The 20,545-nt window shown below is 43.4% G+C and overlaps 1 protein-coding gene across 3 annotated transcripts in view; it reads right to left on the bottom strand.

Moving 5' to 3' along the window:
- Positions 1 to 20,545, bottom strand: part of MAD1L1 (mitotic arrest deficient 1 like 1) — a 1,000,553-nt gene that overhangs the window by 300,478 nt on the left and 679,530 nt on the right. The gene's annotated exons all lie outside the window — the stretch shown is intronic.

Here is a 20,545-nt window from a genome sequence, read left to right as displayed (position 1 = left end):
GAGGGAGTGGAAAAGATGAAAAAGGATCTGCAAAAGTTAGAGGAATGGTCTAATGCCTGACAACCAAAATTCAATGCAAAGAAATGCAGAGTAATGCATTTGGGGATTAATAATAGGAAAGAACCGTATATGCTGGGAGGAGAGAAGCTGATATGCACGGACGGGGAGAGGGACCTTGGGGTGATAGTGTCCGAAGATCTAAAGGCGAAAAAACAGTGTGACAAGGCAGTGGCTGCTGCCAGAAGGATGCTGGGCTGTATAAAGAGAGGCGTAGTCAGTAGAAGGAAGAAGGTGTTGATGCCCCTGTACAGGTCATTGGTAAGGCCCCACTTGGAATATTGTGTTCAATTTTGGAGACCGTATCTGGCAAAGGACAAGAAGACTTGAGGCGGTCCAGAGGAGGGTGACGAAAATGATAGGAGGCTTGCGCCAGAAGACGTATGAGGAGAGACTGGAAGCCCTAGAGGAAAGGAGAGACAGGGGAGATATGATTCAGACGTTCAAATACTTGAAGGGTATTAACGTAGAACAAAATCTTTTCCAGAAAAAGGAAAATGGTAAAACCAGAGGACATAATTTGAGGTTGAGGGGTGGTAGATTCAGGGGCAATGTTAGGAAATTCTACTTTACGGAGAGGGTAGTGGATGCCTGGAATGCGCTCCCGAGAGAGGTGGTGGAGAGTAAAACTGTGAATGAGTTCAAAGAAGCGTGGGATGAACACAAAGGATCTAGAATCAGAAAATAAGATTAAATATTGAACTAAGGCCAGTACTGGGCAGACTTGCACGGTCTGTGTCTGTATATGGCCGTTTGGTGGAGGATGGGCAGGGGAGGGCTTCAATGGCTGAGAGGGTGTAGATGGGCTGGAGTAAGTCTTAACAGAGATTTCGGCAGTTGGAACCCAAACACAGTACCGGGTAAAGCTTTGGATTCTTGCCCAGAAATAGCTAAGAAGAAAAAAATTTAAAAATTTAAATTGAATCAGGTTGGGCAGACCGGATGGACCATTCGGGTCTTTATCTGCCGTCATCTACTATGTTATGTTACTATGTATATAGCACAATAGCATCTAAATCGTCATTGGTCCCGTTTTAATCTTCTTCTTTAGCTATACTTTAAATATTTTTTTCTTAAATAATTTCAGTAGAAAAAGTACTTTCAGAGTAGAAAAACAATACTCGTCTTAATCTACGCGGAAAGGGGTTTCAACTTTAAAGAACAAAAATGGATTTACATTCTGAATTCAGTAGAACCAATGGGGTAAAACGCTGATATTGAGTGGATGATTTTAATTTAATTGTATTTATTAAAGGGATGAGTGATTGTGTCAGCTTCCAGGTTTGCCCGTATGTGAGTTAGAATGGGGATGATGTCATTACGTTTTAGGATACACGTTTTAAGATCACGTGTAAGTCATATATATACAGTATATATATATTTTTTAAAACGTGGCCATGTTTGCCTGCCCTAAGCTGCATAACGTGGGGAACATATTTCATATGATAGATGGTTTGGAGTTAGGAAGTTATTAATACTGATGTTGTTTGTTTGATAAAGCCTGGTGTGGGCAAAACATAACTTTTGCCATTAGCCATGCCTACAGTGGCATTAGGCAGCCTAAAAGGCAGTTCCAATGCCAGTTTAGGCGCCTTGAAATTCAGTTGAAAATGTTATTTGAATGGATTTTTATTTTTATTTTTTTTTACTGAGCTCAGGTGCCTACCATGCACCTAAAAAAAATCAGTGCCATTTAGAGACTCCATGTCTTAATGAATAAAGCCTTGTTGTTTTTTTTCTTGTTCTAGGACAGCGGTCTCAAATTCAGGACCACATTTTGGATTTGTAGGTATTGGAGGGCCATAGAACAAAATAGTTAATGTCTTATTAAAGAAATGACTATTTTGCATGAGGTAAAACTCTTTATAGTTTATAAATCTTCCCCCCCCTTCCGAAGGCCTGCATGTTTCCCCCTTTTTTGCAGCGTCCTCCAGCCAGTGCTGTAGCGTTCCTTGCAGGCTGCCATCGGCCTCCGCAGCACGTTCCCTCTGCCGTGGTCCTGCCCCTCCTCTGACGTCAGGGGCAGGATCGTGGCAGAGGGAACATGCTGCTGAGGACGACGGCAGCCTGCAAGGATCGCTACAGCTCCGGCAATCCTCTCTGCAGGCTGCGGTAATTATCTGAAGGTAAGCTGGAGGACGCTGCAAAGAGCGGGCAGCACTAGTTCAGACCGCGGGCCGCAAAATAGTACCTGGCGGGCCAAGAGTTTGAGACCACTGTTCTAGGACAATGAAAAAGCAGAAAACCTCTACTTTCATTGTAATTCCTTCCTCTCTTATTCTTGATTGATGGATCAGTTATGGGCTGTCAGTCACCTGGTTCATCTACTTGATCCGTATATGATATTCATTTTGGGAACATTAGTGGTGAGGTTTACTTATGCTTTGCTAGGTTTATCAGAAACTCGTAGAAGTATACTAGAATAAAGGTACTGACCCCCAGTGTCAGATCAGTGTTTAAAAAAAGAAAGAAGCATGCTAGAAGTGTTCAGGGGCAATGTTAGGAAATTCTACTTTACGGAAAGGGTGGTGGATGCCTGGAATGCGCTCCCGAGAGAGGTGGTGGAGAGTAAAACTGTGACTGAGTTCAAAGAAGCGTGGGATGAACACAGAAGATTTAGAATCAGAAAATAATATTAAAGATTGAACTAGGCCAGTTACTGGGCAGACTTGTACGGTCTGTGTCTGTGCATGGCCGTTTGGAGGAGGATGGGCAGGGGAGGGCTTCAATGGCTGGGAGGGTGTAGATGGGCTGGAGTAAGTCTTAACAGAGATTTCGGCAGTTGGAACCCAAGCACAGTACCGGGAAAAGCTTTGGATTCTCGCCCAGAAATAGCTAAGAAGAAAAAAAAAAAAAAAAAAAAAAAAAAAATTTAAATTGAATCAGGTTGGGCAGACTGGATGGACCATTCGGGTCTTTATCTGCCGTCATCTACTATGTTACTATGTTACTATGTACTTTGGGAAGGTGAGGAAGCAGATCTTTCCCTATAACTGATATTGCATTAAGAAGGATGTATATACATAGTAACATAGTAGATGACGGCAGATAAAGACCCAAATGGTCCATCCAGTCTGCCCAACCTGATTCAATTAAAATTTTATTTTATTTTTTTTATTTTTTCTTCTTAGCTATTTCTGGGCAAGAATCCAAAGCTTTACCCGGTACTGTGCTTGGGTTCCAACTGTCGAAATCTCTGTTAAGACTTACTCCAGGCCATCTACACCCTCCCAGCCATTGAAGCCCTCCCCTGCCCATCCTCCACCAAACGGCCATACACAGACACAGACCGTGCAAGTCTGCCCGGTACTGGCCTAATTCAATATTTAATCTTATTTTCTGATTCTAAATCTTCTGTGTTCATCCCACACTTCTTTGAACTCAGTCACAGTTTTACTCTCCACCACCTCTCTCGGGAGCGCATTCCAGGCATCCACCACCCTCTCCGTAAAGTAGAATTTCCTAACATTGCCCCTGAATCTACCACCCCTCAACCTCAAATTATGTCCTCTGGTTTTACCATTTTCCTTTTTCTGGAAAAGATTTTGTTCTACGTTAATACCCTTCAAGTATTTGAACGTCTGAATCATATCTCCCCTGTCTCTCCTTTCCTCTAGGGTATACATATTCAGGGCTTCCAGTCTCTCCTCATACGTCTTCTGGCGCAAGCCTCCTATCATTTTTGTCGCCCTCCTCTGGACCGCCTCAAGTCTTCTTACGTCTTTCGCCAGATACGGTCTCCAAAACTGAACACAATACTCCAAGTGTATATAATAATAATAACTTTATTTTTCTATACCGCCATAGTCAAACTGACTTCTAGGCGGTTCACATAGAAAGAAGGCTGGACAATCAGCGAATTACACAATGCAAGAAGAAGGAAGTTACATCATGAATTGGAGAAACATGGGGAAAGAATACATGAGAGAAGAAAGATGTTACATAATACAATGGGGTTATAAGCTGAAAAAAACCCAAAAAAATAAAACCTGAGAGAGGTGATCTGATTAAGCAAGGAATTTGCCAAATAGAACGGTTTTAATTGATTTTCGGAATGTGTTGTAGGTTTGCCTGGCTTTATTTATGTGGTTTCCCAGCCAGGATTGGGGGATATGGGGGAAAGTTTGATACCCAATACAAGCAAGACTACAATTCAAATTTTACTGTCTGCTACTTAAAGCCATGAATGGAGACAGCCCAGCCTACTTGAACAACCGCCTTATCCAATCTACAACAACCAGGCAAAGGAGAGGCCAGACACCATTCACGCACGCCCCAATCAGAGGCGTCAAACGCAAAAAAAAAATGTACGATGGCTTACTGGCCTCGCAGGCAGTGAAACCTGACCACCACTATCCAGTCTACTGATCACGACACCAAACTACAAAACTTTCAGAAAAGAAATAAAACCCTGCTCTTCAAGAAATTCATCAAGACAAACTAACTCCGCAAGAAGCATTTCAATCCCCCGAAGTAACCCGCTCAACTATGTAACTCTTCTGGAATTATCCAGATAACTTCTTATGTAATCTGCCTTAAACCGCAAGGTAATGGAGGAATAAAAGTCACTAATGTAATGTAATGCAGCCATCCGCCTCCTACACAACCTCAACTACCACGATTCCATCTCCCCGGCACTCCATGCTGAACATTGGCTCCCAATTAGCCAACGCTGTACTTTCAAAGCCCTGACAATTGCCCACAAGAGAATCTACTCCACCACCCCCTCCTACATAAAATCCAAACTTCCCATCTATAACCCCACTCGCACCCTCCGCTCAAAGTCAGAGATACGCCTATGCACCCCCCCTGGAAGATCCCTGCTCACAGAAACTGCCCACAAACGATCCTACAGCCACTTCATTCCACACCTCTGGAACCAACTCCCCCCCCAACTTAGACAACAGAACTCATTATTAACATTCCGTAAATCGGTAAAGACCCTCCTCTTCAATTAAAGATATCCTCTGTCTTCTCCCCCCCTTAGGCCCCACCCTCCACTCTCCTACCACCTTCCCGAAATTCCAGTATGACCCTCTCTTACTCTATCCACTAACAAATTGTACCTATACGCTTATAACTTTCCTTAAACTAAACTACTGTATTTCCCCCTTCTCTCTCTCTGCTTACTCTCCCTGTATTTAATTCTCTCCAAAAACTAAATCCAATCACTAAACCTGTTGTACCACTTATATGTCTAGTTGCTCCCCACTGTGTATGTTCATTTGTAAACCGTTCTGAGCTATTGGGAGGACGGGATAAAAATCTAAATAAATAAATAAAATAAATAAATAAATATGAGCCTGCACTACTGAGGTCTACGAATGACAGATATTTTGAGGCTCTTTGTTTTTGATGTATATGAATTGAGCCTTGAGCGAGTATTTTTGATCAAATCTATACCCTGAAGTTGCTTGTACGAACACTAGAAGTGGCATTAGGCACCGATGGAGGTGCAGTTCACATCAAAGGCAGGCGCTGGAAATGTAGGCCTACATCTACATTTCTGGCGCCTACTTTTGCTAGAGGTGCGATTCTGTAATTGGCGCTGTCACGTGACTGACACATGATCGGTGGCCGCTTTTAAGGTGGCCATTGACAACGGAGCCGGTTAGAGAATCCGGGCCTAAGTCCCAAATGCATTCTACGTCTTTATTTAATGTCTTATCGCAGTCCAGCTCCGGAACTTGCTTCTTGGAGTTATGAGACGGTGTAAAGATCGTACATGTTTCAGGAAACAGTGGAAAACTCAACTGTTCGTCGATGCATTTATACATTATGCATAGAATGAACGCTGAATAAATCTGGCGTTGAATTGTTCCTATGGGTTAATGTAGTGATGTTGCAAGACGAAGTAAGAACTCCAGCTTGATAAAGATTGAACATAAGAATAGCCTTACTGGGTCAGACCAATGGTCCATCAAGCCCAGTAGCCCATTCTCACAGTGGCCAATCCAGGCCACTAGTACCTGGCCAAAACCCAAAGAGTAGCAACATTCCAGCATCTCAAAGAATAGCAAGATTCCGGAACCCCATTGAGAGCAACATTCCAGAGCTGAGATTGTGATGTCATAATGCCTCATTCCACAGTGCCTCAGAGCCAACCTCATCAATGATGTTACAGTGGCTTAATTGTCCTATACTTGGCTCACGTAAGAACATAAGAATAGCCTTACTGGGTTAGACCAATGGTCCATCAAGCCCAGTAGCCCGTTCTCACGGCGACCAATCCAGGTCACTAGTACCTGGTCAAAACCCAAGGAGTAGCAACATTCCATTCAGAATCCTAAAGAGTAGCAAGATTCCGGAATCCCCAGAGTAGCAACATTCCATGCTACCGATCCAGGGCAAGCAGTGGCTTCCTTCATGTCTTTCTCAATAACAGACTATGGACTTTTCCTCCAGGAACTTGTCCAAACCTTTCTTAAAACCAGCCATGTTATCCGCTCTTACCACATCCTCTGGCAACACGTTTCAGTGCTTAACTATTCTCTGAGAGAAAAAATATTTCCTCCTATTGGTTTTTAAAGTACTTCCCTGTAACTTCATCGAGTGTCCCCTAGTCGTCGTAATTACTGATGCAGTAAAAATTCAATCCACATATACCCATTCTACACCACCCAGGATTTTGTAGACTTCAATCATATCTCCCCTCAGCCGTCTCTTTTCCAAGCTGATATGTTAATGTTAATTTTATACAATGTACATTTGGTTTGTCTTTATAATAGGAATGTTATTTTGTACATCATTTTGATTTTAAGCGGTTTACAAATTTTCTAAAGAAATAAATACTTCACAGTAAAAACTACAACATATATTAGTTAATGATGGCTCAAAGACATTTTACCTCACTGCTTTTCTCTCATACTTCAACACGGATTTCTCCTGCTGTGCCTTGCTTCTTTTACCTGTCCTCTCCTCTGCCACCCATTAGCTAAACCAAGGAATCTGAATTATGTGTTAACCTTCAGCACTTCCACTGGTAGGCTGTGTGTGTGATTCTTACAAACACCAGTATTAATCCAGCTTCAAATAATGCATGCAATCAATGACATTTGTGCCAGCCTCCTCATGTTCATTGATGCTTTTGTATTATCCTTAATCACTCCCTGCTGCAGTAAGAGTTAATCAGAAATGGTGAAAAAAGGAGAATGAACTAAAAGGAAAATACTTAAAGAACTATGTATTAGAATGGGTCTTAAGTGTGCTCAGTTTTGATCATAAACTTGACAAAAGAAGCCTATTCTCTATCTGAAGAGAGCTCATTTTGATGCAATAGTGCAAGGCAAGGGAAAAGCAGAAAGCAAGCGATCTGTTTAGTGTGCAGGGTGCAAAGAATAGTAAGCAAGTCAGCGTGGAGACAGCCAGATGGAGCACAGGCGCAGGCAACGGTAGAAAGAAGGTGTAAAGAAAGACCACAAATACATCTGAAAGTGAAAACAAGCAGCTGAAAATCTGCTCACTAGCTAGCAGAGAGCCACTGAAGTGAATAGAGAAATGGAACACGAGAAAGTATCTGAAAAGCAATCCTTGTAGCAGAGCTCTGAAAAATCTGGAGGCGTCAAATAGAGGAATCGGAGAACATTGCACTAGCTTAGGTGAGACAATTATCATGAAGATGACAAGCAGTTTCTAAAGAAAGGCTAGCAGGTATAGAATTTATTTACTGTATTTTTCGCTCCATAAGATGCACCTGACCATAAGACGCACCCTAGATTTTGAGGAGGAAAACAAGAAAAAAACCATTCTAAACCATATTCTCCCTGCCAGGCTCTGCACCCTATCCTCCTTCCCTGCCAGGCTCTGTACCCTGTCCCCCCTCTGGTGGTCTAGTGGTAAGCCGGGACAGGGCATAGGGCAGGCAGGTACAAGGCACAGATGGCCAGGCAGATGACTTTTTAAAATATGTAATGTCACCTCAGTAACAACTATAGAAAAATAGACAAATATAGTGCAAAATATAGACAGCAGACATTAATTCTCAAAACTGACACATTTTGATCACTAAATTGAAAATAAAATCATTTTTCCTACTTTTATTCTCTGGTGTTTTCTTTCTTTCTTTCTTTCCTTCCGCAGGCCCAACAATTGTCCCTTCCTCCTTCCTATGTCCCCCTCAACGGCTTCCACCCTTTGTCCTCTTCCTCCCCCCGTTGTCTGGTGATTTCTTTTCTTTCTTTCCTCAGGCCCAACAATTGTCCCTTCTTCCTGCTCCCCTCACTGCCTTCCAGCCTCTGTCCTCTTCCGCTCCTCGCCCCAAGCCTGGATTTAAGTACCTCCCATTGCTGCTGCTGCTGTGAGGACATGTAGACGAAGCAGAAGTGGGGAGGGGGGGATCGGACTCCTGGCTCAGCGCGGCACCCGGAACGGAAGAAACTGCTGGGAAGGCAGTGAACAACCAGAGGCGGCGGGCGAGGTGCAGGCGGTGGTCCTGCAAGGTAACGGGGGTGGGGGATGGATTTGGGCATTCGCTCCATAGGACGCACCCTTTTTTTCACCCACTTTTTTGGGGGGGAGGGGAAGTGCGTCTTATGGAGCAAAAAATACGGTAGGTTCTCTTCTACAGACAGCCTTGAACCTTATCTGGTGCGAGCACTCTTTTCAGAGCAGAATTCAGACTTCATATCTGGCAACCTAAATTTGCTTAAACATCGCCATAAGTGGGTCTAACCAGGGAATAAAGGGGATTCAGTTCTGAGACTTCTCATACTGTTGACAGGTAAGAGTGCGACAGTGTGCCAAAAACACTTCAGTGTGAGAGCTAAGAATGTCACTAGACAAAGCAGCACACACAGTGCCAACCTCCACTTTTTAGTTTCCACCTCCATCCCCTTTAATCGGGCTCACCTCCCCCCGCACTCTATTTTTTAATCTCTCTCTATACTTTCTCTGGAGGCTTGTTTGTGGTGTTATCCTTTGAACGGTGATTCTGCTTTCTTCCAGCATCACATAGGTTGCTGGGGCCTTGAATTGTATGGTGCTTTATCAGGCCCAGATGCACAAAGCTCCGGCACCAAGTAAAAAATACCGTGGTGGGAATTTTTTTTTTTTTTTTTAAACTGATTCTCAGCACAGTAGCATGCAAATTAAATGCATGCTATTCGTGTGGAGAATCTACAGTAAAGGGGGGAGGAACTGCGCCTAGCACTTGCTCAGAAGAGCAACTGCTAGCCACAGCTCCTCCTTCCTGTCAGGCTGCTCTCCCTGCCCCGATTAATTGAGCCACAGAACTCCCTGAAGCCGCTGATGGCTTTGGGGCTTCCCCTGCCGCCTCAGTCGCTATCAGCTGAGCTGGCAGGGGAAGCCCCAAGCAACTGCCGGCCTGGGGAAGTCCTGCTATTCAGCTGATCAAACATAGAAGGGACAGTCCCTGCTCATAAGAGCTTATAATCTAGTCAAGGCAGACAAACTGGACAAGAAGGTGCATCAATACACAAGTACTCTATGTTTCTATGTTACTCAGGTGGGGGAACTACAGAGGGAAGGATAAGACAGATATTGGTGCTTAGCAGGTGGGTTAGAGTTCAGAATTGAAAACAGCTTCAAAGAAGTGGGCTTTGGGTCTGGATTTGAAAACTGCCAGAGACGGAGATTGATGTACTGAGTCAGGCAGGTGTACGGTACAGGCAACTGAACTATACTTTAACGAGTATGGCAAGTAAAACCTGGTCTGGAGTTCAGGCTTGTAATAGGTTTAGGTGGCAGCAATTTTCATAACGTAAGATGCATTAGGATTCCGATCAAATGTAACCTAAGGACAAACAGATCTTTTGTTTGTGGATGAGCTTAAACTAAACTAAAGCTTAACTTTGTATACCGAGTCATCATTCTGAGAAGGAAATTAAATAAACAGAGAATGATTTAGAAATGATAAATAGAAATGATAAATAGAAGTTTATAAGAATCATTCAAAGGCTGGTTAAGTGTAACAATATGAAAAGGAATATATTTGTCTGATGATTTATTACGGACTCTAAAAATCTACATATTAAAGAATAGGCCTCATAATGATGGGCCAAAAGGTGCAGGAGGCTTCCCAGAGCAATGGGGGAAGGCCTATGGCTAGAGAGGGCACCCTGGCAGTAGTGCGCAACAGCTGGCATACAGTATTACTGCTTTATTAGCAGGAAATCACATACCCTTTGCTTAAATAAGCTATTTTCCGTGATTTGTTCTCCTGTGTTCAGAAGTTTAAAAAGTTTGTCGTTTTCCTGTTCACTGTATGGTACCAAACAGCATTACTGTCAACACTTCCTCTTCATATAATCCAATAACAAAAATTGCCACCCAAAAATAATACAGGAAAAAACCCCACCGGTCAGTGTTTTGTTTTTAATTTTCGGTTTCTGCTTGTATTCTTTACCATTTGCAGCATAAGGCAGCCAGAGACTGCAGAGGCCCTTGATGTGACTATGATAAATGACTTTGAGAGACTGCAGCTACAGCAAAGAGGCCCTGGTTAGTCACAGCATTGCTTACTCTTTTCTTATAGATTTTTTTTTCTTTATTCTTTCTCCTTTTTTTTTTTTTTTTTAGCAGACTGAGCTACAAGTAAAGGCACGGAACTTGGACTGAAGTATAGGAGAGGAACACAGGAAAATTATTTGTTAGGGGAACACAGGAGGACTCAAATGTGACACTTTTTCAAACTTATTAAAACTACTGTTAGAAATTTCATTAATAGTATGAGTGGGTCGAAGAAAACAGGAGGAGAAAATGAACCAAAGGCTTCTCTGACCAGATAAGCTAAGGGACCTCTTTTTCTAACAGACAGTAGGCTGATACTTCTAAAAGTTTTTCAAAAACAAGCCTTTTTTCCAAATGAGGGGAAGCTCTAGAAATGTTAGGAAGCCATAGGGAGGTAGAATATTTTTTTCATGGTAAGGCTATTGGATGCCTTGAATACCATCCCCAAAAGAGGTAGTGGAAACCAGGGCTGTGGAGTCGGAGTCGAGGAGTCGGAGGAAATTTCGGGTACCTGGAGTCGGAGTCAGAAGTACAAAAAACTGAGGAGTCAGAGTTGGAACATTTATCTACCGACTCCATTTTTGAACTTGGCATACCAATCACGAGCGATTCTTTCAGCTACAGCACCCACTATATACACAGCACAAATGTTGCGAGCAGCTTCTGCGGCCTTAGAACCTTGATTAAAAGCAAAAAGAAGGTGGTGTCGAAAATGCTCATTTCTCTCAACTTGACATTCCATTTTAACGATCTGAAAATTAACCAGTGCTGTGGAGTCGGAGTCGAGGAAATTTCGGGTACCTGGAGTTGGAGTCGGAGTCTGAAGTACAAAAAACTGAGGAGTCGGAGTTGGAATCGGAGTCGGAACATTTATCTACCAACTCCACAGCCCTGGTGGAAACAAAACTAGGTTTAAGATGATGAAAATCAGGTCTAGAGTAATTTAGCTCAAAACACCTGAAAAACACTTTGAATGTCTAAGAAACCACAGGAAAAGTAATCTGTAGATTCAAACCCATACACAACGCTATATACGCCTTTCAGTGCTATAGGAATGATAAATACTAGTGGTAGCCCAATTGGGGAGAGTGAATGGACCATACTGGTCTTTATCTGCCATCATAGTTTCATAGTTTATTTAAATTTTGATTAAACGCTTATCCAAAGGTACAAAGTGTTTTACATAGTAATTTCAAATAGCTAGGGGACAAACATTTTAGATAATTAAAGATAAACCAACAAAACAAACTTACTTATGACATGAAAACATTGGGGGAAAAAAGGGAGGAACTACAATTTCTCAGAAAGAATACATAAAAGGAAAATACAACAGGGAAGGAAAACAAATTACGTAGTACGGAAATAAGTACATATGTAAAAAATCAGCTATAGGCATCTTTAAAGAGCACGCATCCATCATGTTACTATGTTTAAGAACACAGTCCAAAACTAAAGCAATTTCAGATCCTGTCATTTGAAGCCAAGAAATAAAAGGGCATAAAAAGTTAGTAGAGTGGCAAGGGTGAAAGATGCTGGGGCGGTGGGGCCCCTTCCTGCCCTCATCTTCGCCCCCGCCCTTCCCTTGTAACTCTAGTTGTTTATCACCACGAGAAACAAAACCTTCAAGGTGCTCCTCGTGATCCTGTCGCGGCACCCGGAAGTGACAGCAGCGGGAGAGATGACGTGGTCGAGAAAAGCACATATTCGCTGTGATAAGGGATTAACAGACCCGCGAATACAGAAAAACCGCAAATAACTTTTTCATATGTTATTTACGGTTTTCTATTAAAAACCATCGTGAATATGGTGAAACCACAAATAACCTGGTGGGGAGACCTGGCCTGTTCCCGAAGGAGAGGCAAAACACGGTGAAGAAAGTGCCGGGAATCGGCGATTTTCTCTGTAAACGCTTGAAATCAGCGATTTCTCTATGCAAGCTGATGTAATTTGAGGGGGGGGGGAGAGAAACGGAGGGAGAAGTTAAAGGTGTTGCTTGTAGCAGTGAACAATTAAAGGTTTGGGGAAAGGGAGGGGTGATAGCGCCCTCACTAACATGATGCCCAGAGCGGACCACCCCCCTACTGCGCCACTGGGCCCACAAAGAGGTGTTTTTCTCCCATTTTGGGAGGAATTCTATAACAGTCTGCCTATTTGGGGGTCTATTTTCCTTTACAGAATACTAGCATACAAGGAAGAATATACGCCCCCCCTTTACAAACCCGTAATGCCGTGGCAGTAACAGCTTCGACGTTCATAGAATTCCTATGAGCGTCGGAGCTGTAACCACCGCAGCCAGCACTAAAAAATGTGCTACGGTTTTATAAATGTGTGTGTGTGTGGGGGGGGGGGGGTATGTTTACACCCAGGGTGCTCATTTTAAAGCAGATGGATGCCTTGTTAAAAAAAACAAACATGCAGCTGCTATAAATGTCCAAATCCCAATTCTGGAAAGTCAGAATTTGAATGCTTCACATTGCAGTTTGTCCAAATAGCGAGGGGGGAGGGGGGTGTTGTGGGCTTGACTAGGGAGGACTTAAAATAAGACATCCACCAGCAATATTCAAACAGAAAGGACATTTTTATTTAGACCTGCTTCAGTCGGGCCCAGGATAGAAAAAGGTGCTCTGATTGGAAGGATTAAGGCATGGCCCTTCCTTAATCCTCCTCCCCAAAGTGAAACCTGAAAGGAAAACCAAGGTCTATGTCAGTCGGTCTTGGGCCCGATCCTCTTCAACATATTTGTGGGAGATCTGACTCAGGGGCTTCAGGGTAAAATCACATTATTCGCCGATGACGCCAAACTATGCAACATAGTAAGTGAGAACACTTTACCAGACAGTATGACGCAGGACTTACTTCTATTGGAACACTGGTCCTCGACTTGGCAGCTAAACTTCAATGCTAGAAAATGTAAGGTCATGCACCTCGGCAGCAGGAATCCATGCAAAACTTACACACTTAATGGTGAAACCTTAGTTAGGACCAAGGCGGAACGTGATTTGGGGGTGATCATTAGCGAAGACATGAAGACTGCCAATCAAGTGGAGAAGGCTTCATCAAAGGCAAGACAAATGATGGGTTGTATCCGAAGAAGCTTTATCAGCCGGAAGCCCGAAGTTATAATGCCGTTGTACAGATCCATGGTGAGGCCTCATCTGGAATATTGTGTACAATTCTGGAGGCCACATTACCAAAAAGATGTGCTGAGAGTTGAGTCGGTTCAAAGAATGGCCACCAGGATGGTCTCGGGACTCAAAGACCTCCCGTATGAGGAAAGGCTGAATAGATTGCAGCTATACTCACTCGAAGAACGTAGAGAGAGAGGAGACATGATAGAGACGTTTAAATATATCACCGGCCGTATTGAGGTGGAGGATGATTTCTTCTTTTTTAAAGGTCCCTCGGCCACAAGAGGACATCCGCTGAAAATCAGGGGTGGGAAATTTCATGGCGACACCAGGAAGTTCTTCTGGTGGGTGGTCGATCGTTGGAATGAACTTCCACTTCAGGTGATTCAGGCCAGCAGCGTGCCGGATTTTAAAAGGAAATGGGATACACATGTGGGATCTCTAGGGGGGTAAAAATGTAGATGGGATACACATGTGGTATCTCTAGGGGGTAAATTCAAGGGGGTGGGGTTGCTAGAGTGGGCAGACTTGATGGGCTATGGCCCTTTTCTGCCGTCATCTTCTATGTTTCTATGTCAGCTTCAGTTATTCAGGGCATTCTAAAGAAAGCAGCAAGCAGGTCAGAGTAAGAAACTAAGGCTGGGATTCATTAAGCTGCCCGATCGCGCCCGATCGGGGTCTGATCCGGGCAGGTCCGATGAATTCAGGAATGAAAAATATGCAGATGGGGGCAATCAGAGGAACGCCCCCATCTGCCTGCACGGATCGCTTTATAGCGATCCCCGTGCATGCGCAGACCATCTGTAAATGTAATGTAATGTAATGTAATTTATTTCTTATATACCGCTACATCCATTAGGTTCTAAGCGGTTTACAGAAAATATACATTAAGATTAGAAATAAGAAAGGTACTTGAAAAATTCCCTTACTGTCCCGAAGGCTCACAATCTAACTAAAGTACCTGGAGGGTAATAGAGAAGTGGTCTGCGCATGCCCGTCTGAAACGCAACCTTTTTTTTAAACTTGAAAACTTTGTTAGTTTTTAGCCCTGTGAGCCCGTGGTTTTAACCCGCTTTAAACCCGCGCATTAAAACCATGGGCTTGATGGGCGGGGAAGGGCAAGAGAGCTTCGGGGAAGATCGAGGCAGAGCAGGGCAGCATTTGGGGCGAGCAGGCAGGAGAGATTGCAGGGCTTCCAGTCGGAAAGACGTTTTCGACTAGTCCCCAGCAGTCGCTTCTTCATGTGATCGGCCAGCCCAGTCGAATCGGAAATTTAGTGTTGTGAATCGCGTCCCTAGCCTACTTTGTATGCGTTTCACCTCATTTGCATGCACGGATTTGAAGCGGATCGCAGGAGAGGTAAGTGAATCAGGCCAGATGGAAATTTGATAGTAAAGGGGTCGCAAACCGATCGGTACACAATCGGTTTGTTTTGTGAATCTAGCCCATAGAAACATGATAGCAGATAAAGGCCAAATGGCCCATCTAGTCTGCCCATCCACAGTAACCATTATCTCTTTCTCTCTCCGAGAGATCCCACGTGCCTATCCCAGGCCCTTTTGAATTCAGACACAGTCTCTGTCTTCACCACCTCTTCCGGGAGGCTGTTCCACGCATCTACCACCTTTTCTGTAAAAATGTATTTCCTTAGATTACTCCAGAGCCTATCACCTCTTAACTTCATCCTGTGCCCTCTAATTGCAGAGTTTCCTTTCAAATTAAAGAGACTCGACTCATACGCATTTACATTACGTAGGTATTTAAACGTCTCTCTCATATCTCCCCTCTCTCGCCTTCCCTCCAAAGTATACAGATTGAGATCTTTAAGTCTGTCCCCATACGCCTTATGATGAAGACCACATACCATTTTAGTAGCCTTCCTCTGGACAGACGCCATCCTTTTTATATCTTTTTGAAGGTGCGGCCTCCAGAATTGTACACAATATTCTTGTGGTTATTGTAGGGAACTATAAACCAAGGGATACAGGTTCAAAACTCACTGTAATTCTATTAATCTTTTTTTTTTTTTCTAGGAATCTCAAATACATCATGTACCTGAAAATATAGGCCACCTGCAAGCATGAGGACTAGTGAAATGGTGTCCATTCAGGTACAGTAGATATTTTTCAGAAGGATCACATTTACAAAAGAAATTTAAAAAAATTACAGTGAGATTTGAACCTCTGTCCCTTGGTTTACAGCCCATTGCACTGATCACTAGAGGCTGACATTGGAACTTTATTGTCTGTGATCCAAGGGTCTACCATTTGCTTAACTTTCACAGATTTCCAAAAACCTTTAAAGAAGGCCTTGACTGCTAAACATATTTGTTGGCATACGAGTCAGTGATTTGCTGATTGTTCATTCGCACCGTTTACAAAGTAAAGGCTTGAGGCCAAACATACTGTATATGCACTTCAATTGGATCTGCACTGTTATGCTGCCAAAATCTATTCTGGATATTCATCTGTTCCTGACTAGGAGACAAGTCAGGCATTACTGTTTTTACGACCTTGAAATATTATATTCTAAGTGTGACATAAGATGTTTCAGGCTCATGAGAGCTCTATTAAAATGGAATTCTCTCCTGCTTTCGCAGGCTGTTTCTCTTGTAAACCAGAAGTCTACATTTTTGATCAAGTTCATTAAGCTGAATGAAAGCGGCTATTTGCAAAGACATTGGCTTCATCAGTTTTAACATAGTAAGATTTTAGAGATTTAATCATGCGAGTATACTTTATGACATTTCTCACATTTGATCTTTTTTTAAAAACATTTCAAACTTTATTAAGCCTTATAATCATACAGATTTAATATATATTCACAAAAAGAGGCAGCAAAAACCATAAATATATTCCAATTCAATAGCAGATATCCCTTCATATAAGTTTAAAGAGCCAACATTTTTCACTGGGCGTCTGCTGTAACCTATATTTGACCAGGGTTAATGTTATTGGGTCAGCATTCTTCGTAGCCATGCTTATTTATTTTTATATCAAGAGGCTGCAGGCTAGAGAATGACACCGTGACAGAATTCATCACCGACCCCGTCCCCATGGATAACTGCGGGAAACCATCCCATGTCATTCTTAAGTGTCTATCTCAACCTTAGTCCATTCTTCAATGCAAGGCTTGAGGGTCAGTGGTTGGGCCCATTCATACTTGATTCTAATTTGAGCCAAGTATAGGATAATGAACCCATTGTGACATCACTGTTGAGGTTGGCTTTTAGGCATTTGTAGAATGAGGCATTATGACATCACAATCTCAGCTCTGGAATATTGCTTCTCTTTGGGTTTCTGCCAGGTACTTGTGACCTGAGTTGGTCATTCCTGGAATCAGGATACTGGGCTTGATTGATCTTCAGTCTGTCCCAGTATGGCAATGCTGTCTTATGTTCCTAAACATTCAGTGTCATTCTTTAGTGCATGGGTCCCCAAAGTCCCTCCTTGAGGGCCGAATCCAGTCAGGTTTTCAGGATTTCCCCAATGAATATGCATGAGATTTATGTGCATGCACTGCTTTCAATGCATATTCATTGGGGAAATCCTGAAAACCTGACTGGATTCGGCCCTCAAGGAGGGACTTTGGGGACCCCTGCTTTAGTGTCTATTTCAACCTTATTCCTACACCAGCATTCTTCAATGCAAGGCTTGAGGGTCAGTGGCTGTGCCCATTCATACTCTGATTTTTCCCTCTCTCCTTAAAGAATAACATGGGGATGATTTCCCGTGGTTGGACGGGAATGGTGATGAATTCAGTCACTGTCTCATTCTTTAGCTCAGGGGTGGGCAAATGTTTTGACTCATGGGTCACAATGGGTTCTTAAATTTGCCAGAGGGGCTGGGCAACCGGGGGGGGGGGGGGAGGGGGAGGATTCTGATATGCCACAGAATGATGATGGTAGGAGAAAAGGGTAAGACAGAAAGAACCCCTCCCCCCAAAAAAAGGGCAGACTGTTGTCTCTGGTTTCTGCTGTCATCTTTTCACTCCCTTCCAGTGTGTGCCCTCTCTGTCTCTTCAATCCAGCATCTGTCCCTTCCATCCACTGTCTGCCCTTTCCCCCTTCCATATGGTATCTGTCTTCTTTCTATGCCCCTCTCCCCTTTCCATCCAGCCTGCGCCCCCTCTCTCCTTTTTACATGATTCATTCCAGCTTCACTGCTCTCTAGCATCTTTGTCCCTTTCTCCTTATTTATCTGCTGACCCCCTTCCCAGTATCAATCTCTCTCTACTTTCTCATTACTTTGTCTCTCCCCTTTCCCTCATCTGATCTCTTCATTCCACCCTGACCCCTTCCCCTCCTCTAATCTCCCTGCCAGCTGTTTCCTTCCTTTTTTTCTCCTCCCCTGTCCAGCAGCACCTCTTCCCTCCTCCTCCTATACAACAGTAGCTCTCTTCCCTTCCCATTCCCTCCTCCCCTCCCAGCAGCATCTCTCCTTCTACCTTCCCTACAGGTCTTGTAGCAGCTCTCCCTTTATTTTCCTTAGTTCAGCAGTTTCTCAGCCTCCAACCCAGCCCTCCTGGTGCAGTAGCAGCTCTCCCTTTATTTTCCTTAGCCCAGTAGCTTCTCAGCCCCCAACACTCCCCTCCCCTGTCAATACTTGCCTGGACTAGCAGTGCTGGTGCTTTGCACAGTGGTCCCACTGCATAGGAGAAGAACCAGGGAGCAGCTCCCCAAAACACTGCAGCTCGCGCCTGCCACAAGCACTTCGTCTGCTCAGGCGCGAGACCTCCTCTTGGCCATTTGCAATGCAAGACCATGCCACCTGCTAAACCGAACCGAACGGAGGTCGATAGTAATGATCGCGCTCCTTCCACACACCAGTCGCCCTGCCCCCTATGCGGGGCTGATTGCAGGAGAAGAACCAGGGAGCAGCTTCCCTAAAAAGCTGCAGCTTGCGCCTGCCATAAGCGGATGGAGGGTGGCAGCGGCGACACTTGCGCTCCTTCTACTACAACGGGAACTTGCGGCAGCCATTTTGATGATGGCTCTGCACGGGGCAGGTGCGTAGGAGGATCAATCCTGCCCCGTGTCGCCGCTAGACCACCGGGTAAGGTCTGGGGAAGGTCCAGGACGCAGGAGGGAGGCGGGGGTGAATCAGAGCCTGCCCTGAAATTTATCTGTGATATTTCAATATTCACGGGCCAGCTCTGCCCCTAACCCCCGCAAATATTGAGGGTCTGCTGTAGTAGCTTTGCTAATCTGCAATGTGCATAGATTTGCATGTGCAACTCTGGGTCACAGTATATAGAATCTGGGAGGAGTATATAGAATCTGGGAGGTTTGTTTTCATATATAGGTGTGGGCATTTAACCAGTTCAATCACTGGAGTAAGTAGTCTCGCTTTATTCCTGTGAGATGGAATTCAACAACCTGCGATACTGAGATACCACAGGTTACTGAATCCTATGGGGCATGAAGGTGCTGTAAAGGGCAAACCTTTAACGCACTTTGAGGAATTCCCCCTTAAATATGCAGAAAAGGTGGTACGGTTTCGTGTCTCCCAGGCTTCCAAACTCCACTTTCAACTAAGATAGAGAAACCACCTGCATATCTAATCTTGAAAGAAGATCTCTAGCCAATCCTGCTCTGCACTCTACTCTGCATATCATGAAAGATGAGTCACTTATTAATCTAAACTGAAGGAAATCATATTAATATGATGTGAAACTGAAGTAGCTGGAAAGGATTATTAAAAAATGCAAATTATTTAATTCTAGGATGCTTTGGTTCCCATTTTGTGGATGAAATAACATAATATTAATCATCCTCTCGTAACATTCTAATCCTTTTGAACATGAGCTTTCTAAGCTCTTCTTCTTTTTCTGTGCATCATTCTGCAAGGAAGGACTGTAGTGAAAATATTCCTAAAAATGTTCAAAAATGCACCGAGAACCATGAACTACACAAACCACTGGGTGGAATCACATTGCCCACCCTACCCAACCTAAATAAATTCTGAATTTCTAGATGACAAATTCATCCAAAAATGATGAGGATACGCAAAGAGTCAAGTACAATATTTAGGCCTTTGCTGGTTATTCTAGAGTAAAAACTTCTAAATCTCAATTATAAATTAGTCAACAATAATATTCACATATTTACTTGGAAGAAAAAAAGGACCACAGATAAAAAGCCCTAAAGAAGACGAAACATTCAGTGGATGATAGAAATATTTTTAGGACCAATAAAAAAATATGAACTTCATGTAATCTCAATCTTCATGTCTCACTCACTTCAGAATAATTATTTATTTATTCCATTTGTGCGTCACACATATCTATACAAGCTCTAGGCGACATTACAAAGGAAGGGATTAGAAGAGGATAGGGAGGACTATGGAGGGCAGGAAGGAGTTCATAGTACATACGGTCTAAGACACAGGTGTCAAAGTCGGTCCTCGAGGGCCGGAATCCAGTCGGGTTTTCAGGATTTCCCCAATGAATATGCATGAGATCTATGTGCATGCACTGCTTTCAATGCATATTCATTGGGGAAATCCTGAAAACCCGACTGGATTCCGGCCCTCGAGGACCGACTTTGACACCCCTGGTAAGACAATAAAAGTTCTGTGTATTAATGTCTGCTTAACTTCATAGCTCCACAAGGACTTCAGAATTCACTTTTCACACGATTAAGTTACGCTGATTGACTTGTTTGTAACTTCGCTATCTCCTTCTTGCCTGCTTCCGACTTGCTAAGCTATTTTGATTGACTTATTTGTAACTTTGCTGTCGATGTACAGTCTCTTGCCATGTAAACCGCTTTGAACTATTCTGGGACTGCGGTATACAAAAATAAAGTTATTATTATTAAGTTAGCACAGTCTGTTTTGAATTTGATGTTGCATGAAGATTTCTGAGAACTGACATTATGTGAAGTTAAAACA

This window comes from Geotrypetes seraphini, chromosome 11, assembly GCF_902459505.1.
Source record: "Geotrypetes seraphini chromosome 11, aGeoSer1.1, whole genome shotgun sequence".
Classification (NCBI taxonomy): domain Eukaryota; kingdom Metazoa; phylum Chordata; class Amphibia; order Gymnophiona; family Dermophiidae; genus Geotrypetes; species Geotrypetes seraphini.
The sequence above is the reverse complement of the archived record's forward strand: the minus strand, read 5'-3'. Positions and strand labels throughout refer to the sequence as shown.